Genomic DNA, 7,158 nt, shown 5'->3' on the forward strand with positions numbered 1-7,158 from the left:
AAAAATATTTAAAAAATGTCATCAAGAACGAAAGATGCGCATAGATTAAAAAACAATGAAATATCAGGTCGTGCAAGTAAACGAGCTAATTAATCGTACAAGTACCTATTGAAAATAAATAGAAACAATTTTAGTTGACTCTGTAGATTTATTTGTGTTGACAATAAATGCTGCACGATGAAAAATTATTTCCATAGAGACAAAAAAAAATTATCTGATTTATTAAAGACAAAAAATATAATAGTGAACCTTTACTTTTCGACAGTAACGAAATAAAAATATAATTATGCCAATCATTTGTCAATTTATTAAGATGACAGTTCAAACAGTGTATGCATATTTTATTAGATACACTGACTTTACGTGCCACAATACATTTATTCACGACTGAGTTTTCAATTGAACAATCCCGTAAATATTAACTGTACAATCAGTTTATACTTAAAAATATTTTTTGTTACTGATTAACGATAAAAATTAGTACTAACAAAAATGCAGCTCAAGTTTATTGGCGCGACTTAAGAAATCTTCTGATTTTTCGGGGCCAATCGGTGGTAAGGCGAAGAACTAACAAAAAAAGAGCACGCACAACTCGTAAGCCACAAGTCATGGACAATTTAAGGATATTATTACATCTGAAAGAAAATAAAGTAAACAATAACTAACGTGCTTTCTCTATTTCTCTCAGAAAAAATCACGAGAGGGAAAGAGAGAGCACAATTTTTTGCATCAAACCTTTTACAATCTTATATTTAAACCATTATCACTTTCTAATTTAAATAAAAAATTATATACAGTCTTTCGCAAGCATTACACTATGGTGAAAAAAATTCTAAATAATTTAAGAAAAATATGTAAAGTATCTTTGTTATGAAAAAAAAGAGGTAAATGAATTAGTTTTTTCATGAACTGGAATATTATTAATTTACTGAGCAAAAAAAGTAAATTATTAATTCTAGTGTTAAGAGATTGAAAAAAAAAGTATCAATACAACATGATGTACTAACAAATAAATTTTTTTTTTTTTTAATTTTGTCGAATAAGATGAAAGGGTAAGAAAAAAAGTAAAATGAAAATCGAGCGTAAAGTAATTTCCACTATGACGCTCGAAATTAAAAAAAAAAAAAAAAAGAATTAAAAAAATAGACACACGTATTATATAGTAAATATACATGCATTATATAAATATAAACTTATATACATATACTTTTGAAATTCTTATTGTAACGATAAAACTTTTTTTAATATACTTGTATTTCAATCTAAATATCTGTAATCATGTAATGTATAATAAAAGTGGAAAGTGTGAATTTTTTTCACGGAATAGGCGTTGTTTGAAACATCGAATAATCTTTTAATTATATCTACGCTGTACATCTGTGTAATTAGTTTTAACTTTGAAAATAATAGTCTGAAATTTCAAAAACACCCCGTGTAATTAAAATTAAAAATTTTGCATGAAAAACGTTTCAATTCGAAAAAAAAAAATTACATTCACGTACATTTTTTGATAAAACAAGGTTGTTAAGATATTTTAAACATATCTATAAAATGCAACTTCTAATTCAACCATTCAACGACCATTCAACTACTTAAACTTATCTCAATAATATGCACTCTATGCAGATAATAAATTTTGACGTCTTTTCAATCTCTCTAAATATGCGAAGACATTATAGAAGAATAGAAAAATGAATAGAAAAAGATCCAAGGATAGATCTAGAAATTTTATTCCAATATTAAAAGATTGAAACCAGAAACGATGATAGATTAAACTCTTCATTCCGTAAAATTCGATAAAGTTATGGTACTTCCTAGAAACTTGCATATCCATGTAATACAAAACGACTTCCTCTACGAAAAAAAATAAAAAAAATAAAAAAATAATAATATTAATATACAAAAGTACAACAATACGTTCGCAACAGTACACATATCATTGCATACAAATCGCAAAAAATATGATGATTATCAACGAAGAATTTGGATATATCTATGTATTTATTATGAAGAAAAAACATTTAAAAGCAGAAAAAGAGTGCACAAAAATATATTAAAAAAAACAAATGTACCGAATTCTAAATACAATGAGAAATATTTAATCGCAGGAAATACCTATAAATCGTTTATAGTATAAAGCATACAATTTAGCACGTTATTTACGACATACTTTATCAACAGCTTAGTAAACATAGATTTTTAGTTGCAACTTGATCCAATTGACAATTGTTGCAATGTTTGTTTCTTAAAATTATTACTAAGTGTCAAAAAAATATTAAATTCGACGATAAGATGTTGGCAAATCGAATCACCTGCAATAATATCATAATCCTTTTGTTACTGTGTTGTATTTATAGTATTTGAGTAATTACAAAATGCCAATATAATTTTTTACGTAAACCACGAATGGGAAATAAATTTTTATGTAATTTATTACGAAGAATTTTTTATGTAAATAATATATAATAGCAATCAGTGTGATTTATCTTATAATATGTACGTTTATCCTAATTTAATGAGAAATCGTTGTTTTGAATTATCTTTATTAAGTATGAGTTTGTTTACGTGTTCTTTCTGTAAATAAGAAAATGAAGAAAAACGTACACAAGTATAGAGCCTGTGATTGATCGTTGCATCAACAAATTCGTTTTTAACCAAGCGATGTTTTTTTCAATGTTCATACATCGACTTCGTGTGCAAATAACATTAAACTGTTATGTCAAAAATGCATTTTCATATTTATGATGCTAAACATTTTTAATAAGATTCGTATATCAACACAAAAGCACCGTTGAAACGAAGAAGTACATAAACTTTCATAATTAGATTGACACGTTATACAAATCATTACGAATAATTGTTGAGAAAAAGATAACGTCTCTGTTAGATTAGTAAAGAACTAAAGAAACGAAAAAAAAAAAAAAAAAACAATAAGCCAAATAAAAAAATTGTTGTCAAGTGAATTTTATCTGTTACTTATTGCATTATTAAAAAATAAAAGGACTAAAGTTGTTAAATTTTGAAAGGAAGCATATAAGTAATTTTTTTTCTCATAATAGTAAGAAATGTTTGATACACGGAGATAAAAAAAAGTCCACCTTTGACCACTGTGATTTTTAGCGACAAAATTAAAATTTCTTTTTTTTTTTTTTTTAAATACAAAGTGAAATTCATAAATAAATCACGCATGAACGATCGCTTATGCTCTTGTATGTAAGTAAAAAAACAAAAGATTTTGATCAAAACCCCCCATGAAATACATAAACTGGGTTTCGATAACTGAACAAGTTACGGACTATGGAGTTCTGAACGAAAAAAAAAAAAAAAAAAAAAAAAAATGTTATTTGAGTCGTTGCAGTGAGTGTTGAGCGAGTAGCAAAGTGTAAATGATGAAAAATCGAAAGCGATGTCGAGATTCCGTTTGATCATTGTATCAGCTGACAAATATTGTTGAGGGACATATCTGTACTAAAGACAATGTACGAATTATACAGGATTAATGATTCTCAGCATAAAATAATCATTTGTTCTTTATTGATGAACCTTCTGGATCCAAACTCTGTTAGATAATAGAAAATCTTATTTGTTTATTTATTTGATGTATTCACTATAGCAAGTACTCATGGTAAGCTTATAATTATTTAGCCATCGTTTTATTTCATTCCCAAGTGAAATTTAATATGTAAATATTTAATGATAAGTGATAAAAATCGATATCAAGAAACAATTAAGTCCAGATTTAAACCTGACAATAGAATTGTTACGTAACAGAATATTATAACTTTCATTTTTAGTTATTACGAGTTGGTATTTTTTTTTAATTTTCCTCGTAGTAGTGACGTATCGGTACAAATTATTACTAATTGTACATAAAAACGATTTGTTGCCGTGATTTAACAAGGGAATAACATCAAATGTTTTGATTCAATTTTTACAAAAATTTTTAATTTATATTTTATTATTTATAAATAATTTATTTTTTGTTATTAATGGTTTTTATTTTTTATTCTTCTTTACAAAAGATTTAATAACTGAAATAATAAATTGGACCAGTTAAATATAAATTTAAAATTAAGTTTATTAATACGTAAAGCAAAAAACATTGTATGAAAATAAAAATTATTTAAATGAAATAACGAGAATGACAATTAATACAAATTTGTTTACAGTGATAATACTTTACATTGAGGCTTGATAATCTTTCAAGATTGTATCCCAAATTATTACTCATACGATGTAATCGGTAAGCTGTTATCTAATCTGCACGTACCTGACGACACTGTCTAAAATTTTACATTTGATACACACTTTTAACAATCGGGCTTGTATAATGCATACATACAAGTCTATCATTAAATCCATTTCGACGACTAGAACAACAATCTCAAGATAAAGTTATTATTGGAAAGAACGTGCGTATAAAAATCACAGTACGAGAGTTTGCACATACCTGAAACGAGCCTAACATTATGAAAGGCAAGTCAAATAAGAATACCTTTTTTTTGAATATTTGCTCAAAGTGATTTCTTATTATTATTACTTTTTTTCAGTGCTTTTTTTTGCAATATTGCTATTATTTAGCGTGTTTAGTTCTACTGGATATGTATTGAAACGTAGAATTGTAAAACACGTAATACCTACAGAATGTCCAGCAACTGACAATAAAATAGTGATTCGTATAGCTCATGAGACTGATTGTAATTTCTTTTATCAATGCCATAGTGGAAAAAAATATTTGAAGAAATGCCACCGTAGCTTGCATTTCAACCCGCTATTGCAAATTTGTGATCAGCAGTGGCGGTTACGGTGTACCTCAAGATCAAGAACTGAATCCATGGCACTTGCATTTCCAACACCAGAGTCCACAACTGAGCTTTGGGTCACTACAGATCCACCACTAGAATCGACAACTGAATCTTGGGTGACGAAAATTCCAACAGTGCAGACAACTGAATCTTGGGTGACTACAGTTATACCACCAGAATCGACAACTGAGTCTTGGGTGACTACAGATCCACCACTAGAATCGACAACTGAATCTTGGGTGACGAAAGTTCCAACAGTGCCGACAACTGAATCTTGGGAGACTACAGATCCACCACTAGAATCGACAACTGAATCTTGGGTGACTACAGTTATACCACCAGAATCGACAACTGAGTCTTGGGTGACTACAGATCCACCACTAGAATCGACAACTGAATCTTGGGTGACGAAAGTTCCAACAGTGCCGACAACTGAATCTTGGGAGACTACAGATCCACCACTAGAATCGACAACTGAGTCTTGGGCGACTACTGCGATGCCAACAATAGCATCGTCAACTAAAGAATCAACTTGTACAACTGAATATTCTACTTCTACATCGACATCGAAACCAGGTTTGTTTGTATTTCACGTTTATAGTAATTGAGATACTCGTGAAGAAGTTACATAAAATAAATCCATCTGGTAACTCTAGTGGATTATTGGGAAAAATAATATACATAATGTTTATTCTTTTGCCCGGACAAAAAAAAATTTACAAATAGATTAGACTTGCACACGATCTCGATGAGCAAAGTTATTTTACATTTGGAAAGAGTGACGCGATGTCCGATTTCTGATAAACACTCTATCTTCGTAAATAAATTTTTGTTCATGCGAAGAGAGAAAAAGTACCCGTCCAATCTTTCACGATAGTCCACTTGACGGATCAAGTTTTCATCGAATTGTTTGAAAAAAAGAACTCCTTTTTTATTTCAGCGACACCATCGTCCTGTATGGATGCCGACCCGCGTAAAGTGATTTACATCCCTCACGAATGCGAATGCTCGAAATACTATAGATGTGAAGATGGAAATTCTCTGCTCGGCACATGTCCCGCGGACCTACATTTTAATTACTCCATTCAAGACTGCGATTTCCCCGAAGACGCCGGTTGCACACTCCCATACATCTAAATTCTTCATTACCTTTAAATTACCCCCGTTTAAAATGAATGTTAAACATTTAATATTTATTTCCCTACGATTTTACCATTGAATTCATATTCACGAATAAATGAGATGAAACATAATTTTAACTTATTTATTGATTTGTTCTTTAACGGCGTATAAAACTACTGTATAAGTACTCGTGATGCTTAACCATGCAGGGAAAAAATGTACGTTATACCGATTCAGTTATTCAAAAACACATAAAAGTACCACGATATCTTCCATAGATGCTCACTCTTTCGCTGCCATAAAGACACAATATATACATGTGATAAAAGGGTCCCATCCACATCAGAGACGGAGCCAAGTTAAAATCAAAGGGATGATACATTAATACACCGAGCCAACAAAGTGATATTCAGCTGTCGGGAAAAATACACACATTGCGTGTATGTATACATGATTGCGCGTATATAACACGATATACACCTTCAGCTCCGTTGCGGCGGGAGAAGTGAAACTATGCCCCGAAGCTCTCGAAGATACTCACACACCAAGAGAGAGAGAGAGAGAGAGAGAGAGAGAGAGAGAGAGAGAGAGAGAGAGAGGAGCTTCGGGAAGAAAAAAAAAGGGTAAACATTGGAGGAGCCAATCCTCGCGTGGAAGCACCAGGAGGAAGCTCAGTTACGTGGATACGGGAGTCCATCCCCCCGTGTGCGCCGAGGGGTTGGACCAGTGTTGCGCGCACCAAGATTCTTTTTCTTCTTCCTCCTCTCCGTCGATGTTTCTCTATACACGTATAAAAGGGCATATTGGTATCATCACATGGACCCCTCCCCCCTCCAACCTACCTCCCTTTGTTTCACGCTCTTCGGACCTACTCTAAATCTCCGGGATGGTGGGTAGTCGCGAGATTGTCGGCTTATCAAGTTGATCGGGAAAATTTCCATCCCATCCGGGGTGACCGATCTCATACCGATTTTTTCGGAATCGTCCACTCGATATTACCGATCACCGGGACGAGTTTTCCCTTCATTCGATTCTTCATGAAACCCACGCGATCGGGTGATTGAATATGCACGAGACGCGTTTCTTCGTTCGTCGTGATGTAGCGTTTTTTCGCTGTAACGTCGACGCGTCCGCGGGATCGTAAAGGATCGGTCGATGGGACGTGAAACCGAAATGTCGCCAAAGTATCCGTTGCCACGGTGAAACATATCCAAGTTGGTGTTGGTTAAAT

The sequence above is a fragment of the Copidosoma floridanum genome, unplaced genomic scaffold (assembly GCF_036245765.1).
Source record: "Copidosoma floridanum isolate Cflo_tuat_1 unplaced genomic scaffold, Cflo_Japanese_pri ptg000014l, whole genome shotgun sequence".
In the NCBI taxonomy this organism is placed as follows: Eukaryota; Metazoa; Arthropoda; class Insecta; order Hymenoptera; family Encyrtidae; genus Copidosoma; species Copidosoma floridanum.